The sequence below is a fragment of the Pelophylax lessonae genome, assembly GCF_965119305.1.
Source record: "Pelophylax lessonae genome assembly, chromosome: 6".
Taxonomy (NCBI): domain Eukaryota; kingdom Metazoa; phylum Chordata; class Amphibia; order Anura; family Ranidae; genus Pelophylax; species Pelophylax lessonae.
Genome location: NC_138773.1, coordinates 158,368,449 through 158,389,617, shown reverse-complemented (window position 1 = coordinate 158,389,617; position 21,169 = coordinate 158,368,449). Strand labels below are relative to the sequence as shown.

Sequence of the window (21,169 nt, the reverse complement as noted above, 5' to 3'; positions counted from 1 at the left end):
CAATTTTGGAAAGTTTGCCCTTCTGAAGTTTAGGGTTCTTATGTTCCCCACTTGCCTTGTTATATTGTTATTTATACTAAATGTGATCATCCTGTGATCGCTAGAGCCCAGATTGTCCTGGACTCCTACCTGCGAGATTAGGTCTGGGTCATTAGTGATCAATAGATCCAGGACTGCATTTTCTCTAGTCGGAGAATCCACCAACTGTGACATGTAATTATCCAGTAAGGTTTCCGTGAATAGGCGGGCCTTCTGTGAGTGTGCAGTCCCCTCGTCCCAGTCAATGTCGGGATAATTGAAGTCCCCCAATATGACGACTGATCCCAATTTTGCCACTTTACTCATTAGTGCTAAGAATTCCAGCTCTACCTCCTCCCCTTGGTTAGGTGGCCTATAGCAAACCCCCACAATTACATTCCCCTTTTCTCCTTCCCTATGGAGTTCAACCCACACAGATTCTAAATCCATGCTCATCCCTTCCGTAATGTCACTCCTTTCTATCACCTTTATATTGTTCTTGACATAGAGACATACCCCTCCCCCTCTTTTTCCTACCCTGTCCTTCCGGTACACCGAATACCCTTGGATATTGGCTAGCCAGTTATGTGAGGGGTCGAACCAAGTCTCTGTTATTCCCACAAGGTCTATGTCCTCCTCATGTACCAATATTTCCAACTCATCCATTTTATTAGCTAGGCTCCTGGCATTAGCATATACCCCTCTTAGTTTTACGGAAGTTAAGCGCAATTGGCGGTTATGTTTATTCCTGTTTGGTCTGAGATTTTCCCGCACTCCCACACAGTCTTCAAAAGAAAATAGCCAAAGCCGAAATCTGACCCTCAATGGTGCCCAACGCCAAAACGTTGATCAAACATCTCTTTGTAAAAACTCCAGAAGATGGGATAATGAAAAGGAACGAGGGGAAATTCCCTGAGACTCACACCAAGAGATCTATGCTTTCCAAACTCTATGGTAAATTTTTCGAGGTAGACTTTCTCGCTCTTAACCACGCTAGCGGTAAACCCGAGCGTGACTCGGGGTAGGAATTTCCTGCTATTATCGGTATCCCCGAGTCACGCTCGGGGTGAATGGGCAGAGCTATGCAGACAGCGCAGCGGATTGTCTTACCTTATTCTGGCGATCCAGCGATGAGCTCTCATTGCTGTGACCGCCAGCTGAGATCTCCGCCGCTCGTCTGTCGGTAGGAGGACTTCCTAGTTCCGTTCCCTGCAGCAGCAATGCTGCATGGGAGCGGAACTAGGGAGGGTAATAAAAAAAAAAAAAAAAAAAAAAAAAAAAAAATGTTGCACAAAAACACATTTTATATTATATATATGCATATATATATATATATATATATATATATATATATATATATAATAATATGTATGTGTATATATATATATATATATATATATATATATATATATATATATATATATATATATATATATATATATATATATATATACACATACATACATATACATACATATACATTATATATATATATATATATATATATATATATATATATATATATATATATATACACACATACACATATATATATAATATATAACGCATGAATTATAATCTAATCAATAATATAATTTTATTATATATATTATAGAATAAAACTATATTATTGATTTGATTATAATTCATGCGTTTGTGTTTCAAATTTATCACATCTGGGATGTCTACTAGAGCAGGGGTGGGGAACCTACGTCCCGGGGGCCGTATGCGGCCCTCAAAGTCATTTGGTCAGGCCCCCCATGCAGCTGAGTCTTTGTCTCTCAGCTGATTTGTCAGAATGGAGCCAATGCTTCCTGTATAGTTCCGGCTCCGTTCTGACAGTCTGAGTGAGTCACAGGCGGAGTGATATCAAATGCACTCCGCCTGTGACCAATACAGGAAACATTGCCTCTTCCTCCAGCGCGGCACCGCTGCTAGCCAGCATTTCCCGCCAGCAGCACACACAGCAGTACCAGCCAGAACCAGCAGTACCAGCCAGAGCCAGCAGTACTCACAGCAGTATAAGCCAGAGCAAGCAGTACTCACAGCAGTATGAGCCAGAGCCAGCAGTACCCACAGCAGTATAAGCCAGAGCCAGCAGTACCCACAGCAGTACCAGCCAGAGTCAGCAGTACCCACAGCAGAACCAGCAGTACCCACAGCAGTACCAGCCAGAGCCAGTAGTACGCACAGAAGTACCAGCCAGAGTCAGCAGTACCCACAACAGTACCAGCCAGCAGTACCCTCAGCAATACCAGCCAGCAGTACCCACAGCAGTACCAGCCTGAGCCAGCAGTACCAGCCTGAGCCAGCAGTACCAGCCTGAGCCAGCAGTACCCAAGGCAGTACTTACAGCACAGTACCAACCTGAATCAGCAATACCCACAGCAGTACCAGCCTGAATCAGCAATACCCACAGCAGTACCAGCCTGAGCCAGCAGTACTAGCCAGCAGTACCCACAACACAGTACAAGCCAGCAGTACCAGCCTGAGCCAGCAGTACCCACAGCAGTACCAGCCAGCTGTACCCACCAGCAGTACCAGCCAGCTATACCCACCAGCATTAACCGCCAGCAGTTATTTTCAAAACTTACCACCACAAAGTCGACTGCGCTCCAGACTGACTGATGCAAACCTGGAAAACCAGTTGCGAGTAGCAACATCATCAATACCAGCTAACATAACACACCTCACCAAAGAGAAGCAGTTGCAGCCATCACATTAGGGGTGAGTTAATTAAATTTTTGACCAAATGTAAAAGGCACATTTTTAAGTTGATAATTTTGTACGGCCCCCGAATGATTTTATAAATACCCAAATGGCCCTTGGCAGAAAAAAGGTTCCCCACCCCTGTACTAGAGTCTTGTTTTGGTCAGGTTTAAGTCAGTAATTACTAAGAATTGTAGGCCTATAATACATAACGCCAAATTTCCATGAAAAAAATTGTACCGCTTTTGGTACAGAATTCCTGACAGAATCATACCGCCAGGGAGGTTAACAGGGTAGGAATCACCGATTCTGACAAACCCCTATCCTTCAGTACCTGGCTTTCAATAATCAGGCCGTTAAAGCCAGAGATCATAAAGCAGGATGAAAGATCAGTCCTTGAGACAGAAGATCTTCCCTGAAAGGAATCTGCCAAGGGGTGTCGGCTACCAACGTTACCAGGTCCGCGTACCAGGAACGACGAGGCCAGTCTGGTGCCACCAGAATCACTGGAATCCCTTCTGCCTCGATTCTGCGCAGAAGTCTCGACAGAAGTTGTATTGGAGGAAATGCATTAATCAGACGATACCAGCCCCAAGGGGCCACCAAAGCGTCTGTGGCATCCGCCAGAGGATCCCGAGACCTCACAATGAATCTTGGAACCTTCTGGATGAGACAAGAGGCCAACAGGTCCACATCTGGTGTCCCCCACCAAAGACACAATGGATGAAACACTTCAGGGTGAAGAGACCATTCTCCCGGACACAGAGCATGACGATTGAGGTAATCCGCCTGCCAATTTTCACTGCCATTAGTGCCGGAACAAGATGTCCCGCCCATTGCAGAATACCGGCTACTTCTTTTGCCACTAGGGCACTTCTGGTGCCCCCTTGGTGATTGATATATGCCACAGCCGTAGCGTTGTCTGATTGGATCCTCACTGGATAACCCCTAGGCAAAGTCTGATGGCTCGAATTTCCAGGATGTTGATCGGCAGACTGGACTCCGAGGACCAGAACCCCTGGGCTGAATCCTTGCACAGGACCCCCCCCAATATGGGCAGACTGGCTTCCTTAGTCACCACTGTCCAGAACAGTGGGAAGAATGGTTTTCCTTGACAAAGTGCTGGGGAGCGGAGCCACCAAAGCAAAGACGCTCTCGCCATCCGACTCAACAGGATCAAATTGTCCAGAGACTGTGGGTGCTTCTCCCATTTGGTTGGAATCTTTTTGCAGATGTCTAGTATGGAACTGAGCGAAGGAAACTGCCTCGAAGGTGGAGACCATCAGACCCAGCACCTGCATGCAGGTCCTCGGAGATGACTGACGGTTGAATAACAGGAGGCGAATCGCCCTCTGCAACTTCAAGAGTTTTGGTTCCGGGAGAAACACCCGGGCTGACATTGCATCTAGAGTCAGCCCCAGAAAGTCCAATTCAGAATCCAGCCAAACTCCTGCAGAGTTCTTACCATGATGTTCAGGGTCCTCCTTCAGGACCGATGACAATTCGGCCCTCAGAAGGAGATCGTCCAGGTATCCAAGGAACCAAAATCTGAGTAAGGCCAACACTTTCGTGAACACCCAAGGAGCGTGGGCGAGACCAAAAGGATAATGCCACGAATTGATAGTGCTTCTCGCCCCTGGCAAAGCGAAGAAACCTTGATGTCCGATGTAGATCGGAATATGAAGGTAAGCGTCCTTGATATCAATGGAAGCTAGAAAGTCCTCCTAAGGGAGAGAAGCCACGACTGATCAAATTGATTTCATTTGGAATTTTTGAACCTGCACAAAATGGTTCAGGGCCTTGAGATCCAGGATAGACTCCCTTCCTTCCTGGGGACCATGAAGAGGTTGGAATAAAACCCCTGAAAGTGTTCCGACTCCGGAACTGGAACCATTACCCTTTGTGACAAGTAGTCCTGAACCGCTCCAAAAAGACCTTGAAGTCGGTCCTTGGACAGATGCAAATTGGGGAGGGGGGGGGAAATTTAGTGGGGGCAAGGACCGAAACTCGAACCTGTAACCGAACCAACCCGAGAATTAATTTGTCTTGGATGAACGCAGTCCATGGATCCGGAAAGAAAACAAAGACGTCCCCCCACCCCTAGAACGGGAGAGGGCGTCCCTTTAGGCAGAGGAGGGCTTCTCCGTGAGACCAGAGGGACCCGCCTTGGACTTACCACCCCAGGGTCTCTTGGAACTCCCCCGAGAAAGGTCGAGAGGGTTTTGACCCATTTCCCTGCGATCCGGTGGGACGAAAGGGCCGCTTGTGAGCCGAAAAGACCAGACCATGTTTGCGGCGAAACTCTTTATTCTTAGTAACCTGAGAGAGCAAGGTACTCTTGCCTCCCGTGAGCCCTTTAATGATCTCCTCCATGGAGGCTCCAGACAGATGGTCACCCACAAACCCACACCCACAACCATCCGTCAGAACCTTTTTGGAAGCCTGGACCAGCATCTCAACCAAATCATGTGGCGTAAAGTCACCGCCATCACCGATGCCCTACAGGCTAACGGAGCTGCATCCAGGGAGGCATTGCAGATATATTGCAATCACTGAATTATTTGCCCTGCCAGCTCCGCCATTTCCGGAGGGTGCTGACCCTCCTTCAAATCTTGGCGTAACAGCTTCACCCACTCGTCATGGTCTGGGAGACCAAGATAATGGCAAACACCGTCTCAGAATTGAGCCGACCATGGTAAAAAGATGGTGTACCAATGTTTCAGCCTTGATATCTGTAGGGTCCTTAAAGGGCGGAACATCCGCCACAGGCAATTAAGTGGCTTTATTCAATCTAGAAACCTGGGAGTCCAACACAGGTGGTACTGTCAGTTTATCTCCTAGTGAATCGCTTAGGTATCCTGGCCATGCGTTTTGGGGAGCCCCATTGACTAGTGACAATCTCGTCGAAATAGGCAGAGAAGGGAAATACTTTAGTCACCCTAGATGGCCTGCGGGTGCCAAACCATCAGTGCCTCTACCAGTGCTTTTTCCTGCGCCGAGGTGGAAGAAGAGGAATCATCCTCCCTGTCGGAACACTCGAAATGCGTGGACGAGAACCCCATAGGGCGACTTACATTTACGGCGACCATATCCACCTCAGATCCTGAGGAATCACATGAAACAGGAGAGGACAGCAGGCACTTTTTGACAGGTCTCTTGTGAACCATGTCCACTTAAGACACTAAAGATTGTAGGACTGCCGTCATGACAGAGTGAGACCTTGAAGATCCCCCTTCTGAGAGTGAGTCTGGTGGTGAGACATGTTAGGCCGGCTCCATCCTGGTGCCGCAATGTGAACACAGTGAAAGTTCCAACAGAGCTGCAAGTAATAATAAAACCCCAGCAACACTGATGCCTGTGGGACTACAGATCACAGAACACTGCAAATAGCCCGACCAGGTAGGGAGATACCGCCCTAGAACTCACCACCACTCGCGTGTCTGCAGCAAGGAGCGAGGGAAAGAGGCGCCAATCCCTTGCAGCACGCCACTTTGAATAAGGAACGGCTGCACATGGTAGCCAATGGCGGCGCCTGCGGGCACAGAAGAGTAACCCCCAACCCCTCTAGGAGCCTGCCCGGTATCCCCCCAGTACAGTACCACACTCTTGGCCCCACAGAAACACGGCAACTAGTCGTAGACCACCCACTGCACCTCATCCACAGACTAAAGGCCCCCAGGGAGGGAGATGGGGAGAATGAGTGGGGTGGGGGGAGATGGAAAGACCCCTGTGAGGGTAGTTAAAAAATATTAAGGGAGAGTAGTGTATCGCTAAGACCACCGACCCCAGGAGGACCCGCACTAATCCCTAACTTCCCGAGGGAGTAAGGGGTGTAGGGATGCACCGAAATGAAAATTCTGGGCCGAAACCGAAAATGCAGGATGCCCTTGGCCAAAAACCAAGACCGAAAATGACTTTTTTTTCCCCCAAATGATTTTAAAATAGATAGAACAGGGGCATACACCAAAAACAGGCAGCAGCGTACACCTGTTGCTGCCACCCTGTCACAGTATATGTACTGTGATGGGTTGGCAAGTGGTTAAATTACCAATGGTATTTGTATTATGCAGCATGAGGGGGTTAATGTATTGCCACTGCTGGTCACTGATGCATTAGTGACTGACCAGTGGCAGTTAATTAACCCCTCTGTGCTGCATTAGTGCAACCAGTATCAGTGTTAATTAACACTGGTTGCACTGATACTGGTTACACTAATGCAACACAAAGGAGTAATTAACTGCCACTGGTCAGTCACTAATGCTTCAGTGACCAGCAGTGGCAATACATTAACTCCCTCATGCTGCATAATACTAATACCATTGGTAACCTCGCCTCAGCGTCCCTCCCCCTGCCTCAGTGCCCCTCCCCCTGCCTCAGCGTCCCTCCCCCTGCTTCAGCGCCCCCCCCCCCCCCCCGCCTCAGCGTCCCTCCCCATCCCAATGATGCAATCTCCTTACTCTCAGCTCCAGTCCTCCTGTGTCCTTCCTTTCAAAAGATGCGCCTCTGGCTGGCGGCCCGCCTCCCGGTGATGTCACTACTACTACAATGTGCATGAATGAACTAACACACCGGGCGGGCGAGCGGCCGCTAATAGCTATAATTAAGTGAGCCCTTCACTTCCCTGTCAGCGGAGATACCCGCCTGATAGGGAAGTGAAGCGCTCACTTTGTTACAGCTATTAGCGGCCGCTCGCCCGCCCGCCCTGTGTGTTAGTTCATTCATGCACATCGGAGTAGTAGTGACATCACCGGGAGGCGGGTCGCCGGCCAGAGGCGGGTCTTTTGAAACCTGCTCTGTGCCCACGGCGGCCATCATTAATATCGGCATCTTTAACCCATTTTCGGCCGAAAATTTAGGTTGCCGAGATTTCGGTGCACCTCTAGGTGTTACTCACCATACCGTTGGAGACTCGGCAGGAATCGCTCCATGCAGGTCACCTCCCCATCTTGGAAAAAGGGGTGCTGCAGGCCCGAGGAACGCTGTGACTTCAGCAACGACCAAGTCGTGTGCATCCGTGCAAGGTGTTACACTTGCAAGCCAGTCCCTCCAGTGGGATCATGTTGCGGCCGACCTAGCGTGGAGCTGAGGTCTGCACGCGCTTACTGGCCGGACTGGGGTGACCATCGGGATCTGGAATATCCAGTGCGTCGCCCAGTCTGACAGTGAATTGTAGTAGAAAACAACAAGAGAGAAAAAAATCTTGTAAAAGTTAAAAGTGAGAAAAAATGCCAGGACCTGAGATCTCAGCACGGTGCTAGGTCCTTACTCCTGACTAGGCAGAAAAAAAAACAACCTAGAGCAGGAAGTGGGAGTATAGCACCTGGGACTGCCCCATGGGCGTAGTTAAAGTTCTGTTAACTTTGTTAACCCTTTTCCGCCTAGTGTCGTCCTCCTAGGAAGCGCAGCGTAACCCATTTGATTAATGAAGATATGTCGCTGTGTCAGTCAATGAACGAAAGAGAAAAAACTGAATTTTTGTAAAATCTTACCTGTAAAATTCCTTTCTCTGAGTCCTCCGACAGTCGCCGCCTCCTCCAAGTCATCACTATTGGGTATTGTCCACCTATCCGTAGGAATAGCTAGGCATATAGACTTAGCCAAAAGACAAAAGACATTAGCATATACACACCCATGGGGGCTGTCCCATATGGTCAATACCCCCCCTGCATCACCACTCCCAACTCAGTTTGGTAGCATAGCAGTAGGTAATAAGAACCCCAAAAGAGGGGCGGGGGCGGCAACTGTCGGAGGACTCAGAGAAAGGAATTTTCCAGGTAAGATTTTACAAAAATTCAGTTTTCTCTTACGTCCTCCGACAGTCGCCGCCTCCTCTAAGTCATCACTATTGGGATGTCCCAAAGCAGTATAGACATGAGGGGTGGGAGACGCAACCGTAAAAAAGGCAACGCAGTACCCACATCAGAGAAAGGAATCTTACATGCACCGTAAGAACCAACTGGGCAACAGAAAAAAACAAACAATGCTCAACAGGAGCAACAGCCCAGGAAAGCAAATGCCAACAGCCAGGGACCCAGAGAAAAAATCCAAGGGTCCATCATGGCACAGCTGCACTGAGAACTTTGCAGCCAAAAGAAGCATCAGCTGATGCCAGAACGTCTACTTTGTAGAACTTGGAAAAAGTGTGCACCGATGACCAAGTCGCCGCCTTTCACACCTGGGCCACTGAGGCCAGATGCCAACAGGCCCAGGAAGTACTCAAAGACCTGGTAGAGTGCGCCTTAACAGGGAAGGGCGGAACCCGTTCCTTCAAGGCGTAAGCCTGCTCAATGGTCTGTCTGATCCACTTGGCAACAGTTGCTGCTGATGCAGCCATGCCCTTCCGAGGTCCCTCAGGAAGGACAAAGAGAGAATCAGTCTTCCGAAAGGATTCCGTAGACTTCAGGTAAACCCTGATCACATCGCCCTGACAACATCCAAGGAATGCAAGGCAATCTCCTTTGGATGCTTAGGCTTCGTACAAAGCGAAGGCAGGACAATGTCCTCATTAAGGTGAAATTCAGAGATCACCTTGGGAAGAAAGGATGGGGGTGGTCGCAAAACCACCTTATCCTTGTGAATCAAATAAGGGGAGCGGCAAGACAACGCCGCCAGCTCCGACACCCTGCGAGCCGAAGTGATCGCCACCAGAAAGGCAACGTTTTTCGACAGCAGAGGCAACGATATCTCCCTGATATTTTCAAAGGGAGCACGCTGTAATGCGGACAGAACCAAGTTCAAGTCCCATGGAGGTAAAGGGTCCTTCCTGGGGGGAGCCAAATGTCGCACACCTTGAATGAAGGTGCGCACCAAGGAATGAGACGCCACAGGGCGTTGGAAAAGGACAGCCAGTGCGGACACCTGGCCCTTTATCGTGGCCAGCGCCAGGCGCTGGTCCACCCCAGACTGGAGGAAAGCCAAGATTCTCGACAACGAGTAAGAACGAGGGGAGAACCCCCTGGACTCACACCATGTGAAATAGGCTTTCCAGGTACGGTAACAGATCTTACCAGAGGAGGACTTCCTAGCCTTGATCAGGGTAGGGATAACCTCAGGGGATAGACCCTTGTCCTTCAAGACCTGGGTCTCAACAGCCAGGCCGTTAAAGCCAGCGACTGTAAAGCAGGATGGAAGATCGGACCCTGAGACAGGAGATCTTCCCGCAGACGCAGGCGCCACGAAGGTGCCACTGCCAGGTGAACAACGTCGGCGTACCAGTCCGGTGCCACCAGAATCACCATGTGCGGTTCCGAGGCCAATCTGCGAAGGAACCGGGATAACAACTGAATCGGAGGAAAGGCGTACATCAGACGATACTGATGCCAAGGGGCCACCAACGCATCCGAGGCATCAGCCAACGGATAGCGCGTTCTTGCCACGAAGCTTTCCACCTTTCGGTTTAGTCGGGATGCGAACAGATCCACATCTAGGGATCCCCATCTCGCACACAGCATCTGAAAGACCTCCGGGTGTAGGGACCATTCCCCCTTGTCCAGGGTCTGGCGGCTCAGATAGTCGGCTTGCCAATTTTCCACACCCGGAATGTGAACTGCCGAGATAGCCGGGACATGAGTCTCGGCCCAAGACAGAAGGTCGGTCACCTCCCGGGCCGCACTAGCACTCCTGGTGCCCCCCTGGTGGTTGATGTAAGCCACCGGGGTAGCATTGTCCGTCTGTACGCGAACAGGCAGGCCCTGGAGACGATCCGACTACTGGAAGAGACAGTTTTATCGCTTCTAGCTCCAGCACATTTATCGGGAGGGAGGATTCCTCCTCCGCCCAAGTGCCCTGGGCAGACAGGTTGCCCAGGACTCCACCCCAGCCCGACAGGCTGGCATCCGTGGTAATCACTGTCCACACCAACGGACGGAATAACTTGCCGTCACCGACGGGGACTGGATCCACCACAGAAGAGCCAATCTGGTCTGGTGACTCAGGGAGACCTCCAGATCCAAGGACTGAGGAAGTCTGTCCCACCTGGCCAGGATCTCCGTCTGGAGAGCCCGCGTGTGGAACTGAGCAAAGGGAATCGCCTCGAAGGCCGATACCATTAACCCCAGGCCCCGCATACAGGTCCTGAGTAACGAGGACGGATTGTCCCTGAGGGACCTGAGTTCGTCCCGCAAAGTCCGGAGCTTGTCCTCCGGCAAGAACACCTTCGCCTGAGCGGAATCCAGAATCATGCCCAGATAGGGAAGGCGCAGCGATGGAGACCGCGTCGATTTCTGAACGTTGATGGTCCATCCGAACTCCTGAAGCGTCTGTACCGTGGTGGACAGATCGCGCACCAGGTCTTGGCTGGCACGTGATCTCAGAAGTAGATCGTCCAGATAACCCAAGACCGCAATGCCCTGAGCCCTCAGTAGGCCCAGAACCGGCGCCAGCAGTTTGGTAAACACCCTTGGTGCCGAAGCGAGACCGAAAGGTAACGCCACAAACTGGTAGTGATCGTCTGCGATTGCAAACCGAAGGTACCGCTGATGACCCTCGAAAATGGGGATGTGCAGGTACTTCAGATCTATTGAGGCCAGGAATTCCCCTGGACTCAAGGAGACCACCACCGAACGGAGAGACTCCATACGGAACTTCCGAACCCGCACAAAGCGGTTTAGCGCTTTTCGGTCCAGAATAGGACGCACTTTGCCCTCCTTTCTGGGCACAGTGAACAGATTTGAATAAAACCCCCGAAACCTGTCCCGATGAGGCACCGGGACAATCACCCCCTGAGCAAGAAGGTCCTGCACCGCTTGATGCAAGTCCTGCAGACGCCCCGGAAGCAGATGAAGATTGGAGGGAAAGAATCTGTCCGCCGGTCGGGAAAGGAACTCGATCTTGTATCCTGATCGAACAATTTCCAGAACCCACCTGTCTGATATCCGGAGCAGCCAAGGTTGGAGGAAACCACGCAAACGTCCCCCCACCCCAGAGACGGGTGAGGGCGCCCCTTCAGGCAGAGGCGGATTGACCCGCCGAGCAGGCATTGCCGGACTTCTGCTTACCCGCCCAGGGCTTCTTCTGACTGCCCTGGGCCTTGAAGGGCTTGCCCTTGGATTGGTTCCGAAAGGCATGAAAGGACCCCTGAGTGGATCTGGGCGCAGAACCCCGTTTGCCACGAAAGGACTTGTTCTTCGGGTTCTGGGGCAGCATAGTGCTCTTGCCCCCTGTGACGCCTTTTACCAAGGTGTCCAACGCCTCGCCAAAAAGGCGAGAGCCAGCATAGGGAAAATCCGCAACTGTTTTCCGCGAGGACTGGTCAGCCGACCAGCTCTTCAGCCATATCAGTCGCCGGTTAAGTACCGCGACACTCGAGAGGCGAGCCACCAAGGGAGCCTCATTCAGGGCAGCATCACACAAATACATGACTCCTTGGTGGATCTGGTCCACCATTTCCAGTCGGGCAGGCGGCACGTCATCAGACACTAGGTTGCTTCTAAGCATCTTAATCCAATCAGCCACCGTCTGAGCCACCATAACGGACGCGAAAACGGGTTTGAGCAACGAACCCGCCACCATATAGGAATGGCGGGCTAGAGACTAGGGATGATCGAACGGTTCGGGTCGACCATCGGTTCGGCCCGAACATTGGGTGTTCGAGGTTCGGCCGAATTTAGAACTTTTTGCCCAAAAAGTTCGGAATTCGGCAACCAGAACCGCCCAAAATGCAATGCTTCAGGAAATGGGCTTTAAAAGCCCGTGATTGGACCAGAACCATTAGCAAAAGCCAATTGAGGGGGCAGGAGAATGCTAGGAATGTGATTGGAGTGACTAGGGGGTCCCTAGACCAATCATTAGTGAATACGCCCCCCAGTATACAAGATCGCCCCCGCCATATTCCTAGCATTGTTATACTGGACATGGAAGAGAGTGGAAGCAGTTCTGTTAATTTTACTTTAAAAGTGTCATTTAGCTATTTTTAGTGTGAGGAAAGGGATATCTAGTGTAGTTAGAGTGCTCCTTTACACTTGTTAGCTTAAAAAATGTAGTTTCTGTAGGGAAAGTATGAAGTGTCAGGGGACCGTAGTGTAGTGTAGGGTTAACTGACAGTGACTGCTATGGCAGGGTGACAAAACCCTTCCATAGCAGGGTGACCTCTATAGAGAAATGATCATTTCTCTGAATAGCTTCGGGACACCCTTATGGCTTCTCACCAGCCAAGCATTTTTTATGCTGCAGGGGCTGCCACTGTCAGTGCTTTTTTGAGGACATGTTTGATGTCAGACATGACATCTGAACATGTGTATAGGGGATATATATATATATATATATATATATATATATATATATATATACACACACACACACACACACACACACACACACATATATGTGTATATATACCCCTAGACATATATAGGTGTGATAGTAGCAGAAATAAATGCTTGCGCTAATGAAATCATGCACAGTAATATATTTCTGCTACTATCATACCTAGGTGTGTATATAAATATATGTATGTGTGTATATATACCACTATACACAAGTTCAGATGTTTTGCCTGCCTCAAAAGAACCCAAAAAAATGCCAAAAAAACGCTAGCGTCAAAAAAAAAAAAAAAAAATGCCCAGGTGTGTTTTTGCTGGCATTTTTTTGGGGGGTTTTGGAGGCAGGCAAAACATCAGAACTTGTGTATAGTGGTGTATATACACACATACATATATTTATATACACACCTAGACATATATAGGTGTGAAAGTAGCAGAAATATATTCTTGCGCTAATGAAATCATTTACAGTAATATATTTCTGCTACTATCACACCTATATATGGCTAGGTGTCTATATACATATAATTAGGTGTATATATATATATATATATATATATATCACTATACACAAGTTCAGATGTTTTGCCTGCCTCAAAAGAACCCCAAAAAATGCCAAAAAAAACGCTAGCGTCAAAAAAAATGCCCAGGTGTGTTTTTGCTGGCATTTTTTGGGAGTTTTTGGAGGCAGGCAAAACATCTATTTTTTTTTAATTTTTTTAATAATTGGCTTTTTTATCAAAAATGACAATTTTTAAGAACTTTTTTTGTGTGATTTTGTGTCTGGGGGGTCTAAAAGGTGTACCTGTGAAGTTTGAGCTCTGTAGCATGTCCAGAACCAGAACAAAAAAGATCATATAGGTGTTAAAGGAGGGTCCCACATCCCTGTTCTACTGAAAAATTATCTTTTTTTTTTCCCATGGTTCTGGACATGCTACAGAGCTGAAACTTCACATGCACACCTTTTAGACCCCCCAGATACTAAATCCAAAGTCAAAATAAAAAAATCTCTTTTTTTTTTTTTCTTTAATTTTTTCAATAATTGGCTTTTTTTATCAAAAATTACAATTTTTAAGAACTTTTTTTGTGCGATTAATAGTTAATGGGGCATGACCCAGAACCCCGGGCACTTTTTAGGGGCGTTTATTGGGTTTTAGGGCTTAAAAATTGTGTTTTTTGATTATCGAAGTTCGGGTCCCATTGATTTCAATGGGGTTCTGAAACCTGGGCCGAACTTTCGGGAAGTTCAGATGTTCTGGCCGAACCGAACTTTTCAAAAGTTCGATCATCCTTACTAGAGACTCCAACCGCCGATCCGTGGGATCCCGGAAAACCGGGGTATCCTCAGTAGGAACCAAGGTAGCCTTGTTCAGCACGGCCACAGTGTGATCTACCTGTGGAGGCACACACCATCGCGATTCCGTAGCCGGTGCAAAAGGATAAAGCAATTTGAACCGACTAGGTACCAGGAATGGACGTTTCAACGTGCGCCACATTTCATTAACAGTGTAATGAAATTCAGCTGGGCAGGGGAAAACCTGCACAGACTTGCGGGCCCTGTGCGTCCCAAATGAGGACACAACGCCCGGAGGACTGGGTTCATCCTCCAAATGTAAGGTATCCTTAACCGAAATAATCAACTCATCCATGGTCGCCCGTTCTTCAGGTGACCCTGGGGAGGATGTATCAACACCCTCCACCTCAGCCTCCCCCTCAGACCCCGGGGGGTCTAGGGATGAGCGGGACCCTGAAAAGGGCGCGCTCGCAGCAGCAGCAACCGCAGCAGCAGCCATATCCCCATCTGAATCAGAAGAGAGAGACAGCCTGGGCCGTTTTCTCGCAGCCCGTTCAGACATCAGCATTTCCATATTTGCCACCAAAGTCGCAACAACAGCAGCCAGATCAGGTCGCAGCGGGGCCACAGGAGAACTGGGGCCCCCCCACTAAAGCTGGAGGAAACTTGCTTTCCTGAGAATCCATGGCTCAAGATAATAAAAAAAAAAACTACAGTGCAAAAAACTGAATTTTTGTAAAATCTTACCGTAAAATTCCTTTCTCTGAGTCCTCCGACATTCGCCGCCCACTCACAAGTCTTCACCAATGGGTATTGACCTTTGCTCCGCAGGAGTAGCTAGGCACAAGATTTGTTAATAACAAAAGCTTTTAGCATAGACACACCCCTAGGGGCTGTCCCACTAGTCAATACCTCCCTGCACCAGCATTCCCAACTCAGTTTGGTAGCATAGCAGTAAGAGTACACAAGAACCCCAAAAGAGGGGCGGGGGGCGGCGACTGTCGGAGGACTCAGAGAAAGGAATTTTACGGTAAGATTTTACAAAAATTCCGTTTTCTCTTACGTCCTCCGACAGTCGCCGCCCACTCACAATTCTTCACCAATGGGATGTCCCAAAGCAGTGTAGACATGAGGGGTGGGAGACGCAGCCGCATATCAAGCAACGCAGTACCCACATCAGAGAAAGGAACCTTACCATAGTAAGAGAACCAACTGGGCAACAGGAAACAGTGCTCAACAGGAGCAACAACCCAGGAAAAAAACAAGTAACCCAGGGGTAAAACACCCCAACAGCCAAGGACCCAAAAACAAGGGTCCCTAAGGCACTGCCACACTGAGAACTTTACGGCCAAAGGAGGCATCGGCCGATGCCTGAACATCCACCTTATAAAACTTGGAAAAGGTGTGAACAGACGACCAAGTCGCCGCCTTACACACCTGGGCCACTGAAGCCTGATGCCGGAAAGCCCAAGACGTACTCAAAGATCCGGTAGAGTGCGCCTTCACAGGGAAGGGTGGAACCCTCTCCTTCAAGGCATAGGCCTGCACAATGGTTTGTCTGATCCATTTGGCGATGGTCGCAGCCGACACCGTCATGCCCTTCCGAGGTCCCTCAGGAAGAACAAAGAGGGAATCCGATTTGCGAAAGGATTTTGTGGACGACAGGTAAACCCTGACCGCCCAGACCACATCCAAGGAATGTAAAGCAACCTCCTTAGGATGTTTAGGCTTCGCAGAGAGCGAAGGCAAGACAATGTCTTCGTTGAGGTGGAAATCCGAGACCACTTTCGGAAGAAAGGACGGGTTGGGTCGCAAGACCACCTTATCCTTGTGAAGTACCAAGTAGGGAGAGCTGCAGGACAAAGCCGCCAGCTCCGACACCCTGCGAGCCGAAGTGATCGCCACCAAAAAGGCCACCTTTTTGGACAACAGAGGCAACGAAATCTCCCTGATCTTTTCAAAGGGATCATGTTGCAACACGGACAGAACTAGGTTCAAGTCCCACGGAGGCAAAGGCTCCCTCCGAGGAGGGGCCAAATGGCGCACCCCCTGAACAAAGGTGCGAACCAACGAATTTGACGCCACAGGGCGCTGAAAAAGAACGGCCAGGGCAGAAATCTGGCCCTTAATCGTGGCCAGCGCCAAACGCTGGTCCACTCCAGTTTGGAGGAAAGCCAAAACTCTCGACACCGAGTATGAGTGAGGGGACAACCCCCTGGACTCACACCAGGCAAAGTATGCTTAACAAGTACGGTAGTAAATTTTCCCTGAAGAGGCTTTTCTAGCCTTGATCAAAGTGGGAACGACCTCAGGGGAGAGACCCCTATCCTTCAGGACCTGGCTTTCAACAGCCAGGCCGTTAAAGCCAGCGACTGTAAAGCAGGATGGAATATCGGCCCTTGAGACAGAAGGCCTTCCCGAAGCGGCAACCGCCACGGAGTGTCGACTGCCAGATTGACGAGGTCTGCGTACCAAGACCGGCGAGGCCAGTCTGGCGCCACCAGAATCACCGTATTTGGTTCCGAGGCCAACCTGCGAAGGAGCCTGGACAGTAGCTGAATCGAGGGAAAGGCATACATCAGACGATACTGATGCCAAGGCGCCACCAACGCGTCCGAGGCGTCCGCCCGAGGATCGCGCGTCCTTGCCACGAACCTTTCCACCTTGTTGTTTAGACGAGACGCGAACAGGTCCACATCTGGCGAACCCCACTTCGCGCACAACATCTGGAAGACATCCGGGTGAAGGGACCATTCCCCCTGGTCCAGGGTCTGGCGACTCAGATAGTCCGCCTGCCAGTTCTCCACCCCCGGTATGTGAACTGCCGTTATCGCCGGGACGTGCGTCTCGGCCCAAGACAGAATGTCGGCCACTTCCCAAACCGCCGGGCACTCCTGGTGCCCCCTTGATGGTTGATGTAAGCCACCGCGGTGGCATTGTCCGTCTGAACCCGAACTGGACGGCCCCGAAGCCGTTCCGTCCATCACAGAAGGCAAAGCTTTATTGCCCTCAATTCCAGAATGTTGATCGGAAGGGAGGATTCCTCCTCCGACCAAGTTCCCTGAGCGGACAGAATGCCCAGGACACCACCCCAGCCCAACAGGCTGGCATCCATGGTGACCACCGTCCATAACAATGGACGAAAAGACTTGCCCCCCGACACTGTCGGGGACTGGAGCCACCACAGAAGACTCCTTCTGGTGTGGTGACTCGAAATCCGCAGATCCAGGGTCTGCGGATGCCGCGTGTGAAACTGGGCAAAGGGGATCGCCTCGAAGGCCGAGACCATCAATCCTAGACATCTCATGCATGTCCGGAGAGACGAGTGTTGGTCGTCCCTGAGGGACCTGACCTCGTCCTCCGGTAGGAAAACCTTCGCTTGAACAGAGTCCAGAACCATCCCCAGATAGGGAAGGCGAACCGAAGGACACCGAGTCGACTTCGGAATGTTTATGGTCCAACCGAACTCTCGTAGTGTCTGCACCGTGGCGGACAGGTCGGTCACCAGGCTCTGGCTGGCATTTGACCTTATCAGGAGATCGTCCAGATACCCCAAGACAGCAATGCCCTGTGTTCGTAACAGGGCTAGAACCGGCGCCAATACCTTGGTAAAAACCCGCGGAGCCGAAGCGAGACCGAAAGGTAACGCCACGAACTGGTAGTGGTCCTCCGCAATGGCGAATCGAAGGTACCTTTGGTGACCCTCGAAAATGGGGATGTGTAGGTACGCATCCTTCAAATCGATGGAGGCCATGAACTCCCCCGGACTCAGGGCAGCCACCACTGAGCGCAGGGATTCCATGTGGAACTTGCGAACCCGCACAAAGCGGTTCAGAGCTTTTAAGTCCAGAATCGGACACACCTTGCCCTCCTTTCTGGGCACAGTGACCAGATTGGAGTAAAACCCCCGAAATCTGTCCCGATGAGGCACCGGAACTACCACTCCCTGGGCCCGCAGGTCCCGCACCGTTAGGTGCAGATCCTGCAAGCGCTCCGGAGACAGCTGAAGATTTGAGGGAAAAAATCTGCCCGCCGGCCGAGAAAGAAATTCGATCTTGTAACCTGATCGAACGATTTCCTGAACCCATCTGTCCTGAATGCGGATCAGCCAAGGTTGGAGGAAACCGCGCAAACGTCCCCCCACCCCAGAAGCGGGTGAGGGCGTCCCTTCAGGCGGAATTGGCATGGGTTGCCGAACCGGCTTGGCCGGATTTTTGCTTACCCGCCCACGGCTTCTTCTGGGAGCCTTGGCCTTTGAAGGGCTTGCCCTTGGATTGCGACCGAAAGGCACGAAAAAGGACCCCTGAGAGGGCCGAAACGAGGAGTTCCGTTTGCCACGGAAGGATTTGTGCTTGGGATTCTGGGGTAAGAGAGTACTCTTGCCCCCAGTAACTCCTTTCACCAGAGTATCCAAAGCCTCGCCGAAAAGGTGAGATCCCGCGTAGGGAAAATCTGCCAACATCTTGCGAGAAGATTGGTCGGCCGACCAACTTTTCAGCCATATCACTGCCACACTGGACAGGCGTGCAGCCAAAGGAGCTAAATTCGAGTCCGCATCACACAAGTACATGACTCCCTGATGGATTTGATCCACCATAGCCAGCATGGTCGGCGCCTGAGTACCTTCGTCCAATCGGCAACCGCCTGGGCCGCCATAACCGAAGCAAAAATAGGTTTTAGCATAGAGCCAGCAACCATATAGGCATGACGGGCAAGAGACTCCAACCTCCTGTCCGTAGGATCCCGGAAAACCGGGGTATCCTCAGAAGGAACCAGAGTAGCTTTGTTTAAAACGGCTACAGCGTGATCCACCTGGGGCGCCACACACCAACGCTCGTCGGTGGAAGGCGCAAATGGATAAAGCAGTTTAAACTTATTTGGCACTGTAAAGGGCTTCTTTAAATTGCGCCACTGCTCATTAACCATATGATGAAATTCTGCAGGGCAGGGAAAAACCTGCGCCGATTTGCGGGTTCTTTGCGTCCCAAAGGAGGACACCCTAGCAGGAGGGGTGGGCTCATCCTCCAGGTGCAGCATATCCTTAATGGAGGCAATCAGCTCATCCATGAGTGCAAGCTCTTCAGGCGAGCCAGGGGGAGAAGTATCAACCCCCTCCACCTCTGCCTCCCCTTCAGACCCCATAAGGTCCAGAGATGAGCGAGACCCAGCCACATCGCCCTCTGAATCAGAGGAAATGGATAACCTGGCCCTCTTTGCGGATCGTTCAGCCATCAGCACATGCATCTGAGAAACTAAGGATGCCACTACAGTGGCCAGATCAGCCCCATCGGGGGGTGCAGCAGCCCCCTGGTCCCCCACCAGGGCGGGGGGAAACTTGCTATCCTGAGAATCCATGCCCAACAGCAATGAGAGGAAAAAAGGTACTGGCCCTTTAACACTACGGTGAGCGCAGCCCACCGTACACTACTGTATGCACCGACCCCGCAGGGACAGAGAACACTGAGCAAGGAATGACAGGACAATGAAGGAAAAACCTGGAGAGAGCACAAACAGGCTGCTGCCACCGATCGCTGTTCCAGAGAGAGAGGAAGTGATGCAATAACCGGCTGACCTATATAGCCTATGAGGCTCCGGCAAAATGGCTGCTCGGCTGAGGGATAGAGGCTACAAGAAAATGGCGCCGACATGTGCTCGAGAACGAGCGCGCCTCTCCAAAATGGCGCCGATTGGCGCCAAAACACAGCGCTGTACAGGGACAGAGCCGCCCACAGCAGTTCGCAAAAAGATGGCGGGCCGCAACAGCGGCCGCCGCTGCAGCATGTCTGCACACATTCCGCCCCAGAGAGAACTCACAGCAGAGCGGGGGGGCCCCCCCCCCGCAGCCCATTAAGGCATGCTAACCCATACAGGGATCTGTCAGGGTGCCCGCACTTTACACAGACATGGGGGTACACAGCCACAGACTGACACCCACACAGATGGTCTCCACACAGAAGGTGCTTACCATACCGGATGGCGTGGGGAGCCGTCTCTAGGCGACAAACTGCTATCATGACGACAGGGAGTGCCGCAGCCAGGACGCAGTGGACCGCAGCACGAGACCGCAGAATGGCGTCCAGTGAGGTAGTCACCTCACAGGCAGCATCCCTGCAGCGAACAGGGATGGGTCCTTCATGGCGCCAAGGCGAACCGTAGCTGAACACTCGATGGCAGGCTGGGGATCCATCTGGCCCTCAGCCCTGGGATCCAGGGCGGCCAGTCCGAGACCCAGCTCCGCATGACATCTTCATCCAAAGAACCCTAACTAAAGCTGACAAAATAACAGCTAGTAAAGAAAAGAGAAATACTTGAAATAAAATAAAAAAAAGGGTAAAAGGCTGAGACTGAAGCCCCAGCACAGGAAAGCCTGCTACTCCTAAGCTAGGCAAGATCAAACTGAGTTGGGAATGCTGGTGCAGGGAGGTATTGACTAGTGGGACAGCCCCTAGGGGTGTGTCTATGCTAAAAGCTTTTGTTATTAACAAATCTTGTGCCTAGCTACTCCTGCGGAGCAAAGGTCAATACCCATTGGTGAAGACGTGTGAGTGGGCGGCGACTGTCGGAGGACGTAAGAGAAAAGTAGTGTACTCCCCCCTTAAATAGCGCTGCGGAATGCGCAGCCCACCGCTACTGTCACAGCTATGAAGACCCCCAAAGGAGAAAAGAAAACAACTGAGCCAGTTGACATGCGGCCGCACCGATCGTTCTACCGCCCACAAAATGGCGGCGGATAGCGCCAAAAGGACCTGCATACTCGCCCCAGAGAGGCTATAAACGTGTGCACAGTAAAACATGTTGGACCGCGCGAATTGTCCCCCGCAGCGGTCGCCGCACATCACATAAGTCTGTACCCCCAAACATGCACCTAGGTGACACAGGGACAGGGACC

At 50.9% G+C, this 21,169-nt stretch overlaps 1 protein-coding gene across 1 annotated transcript in view; it reads right to left on the bottom strand.

Annotated features, from left to right (window-relative positions):
* The window catches only part of CARHSP1 (calcium regulated heat stable protein 1), a 142,730-nt gene that overhangs the window by 28,196 nt on the left and 93,365 nt on the right, over positions 1–21,169 (bottom strand). The window lies entirely within an intron of this gene.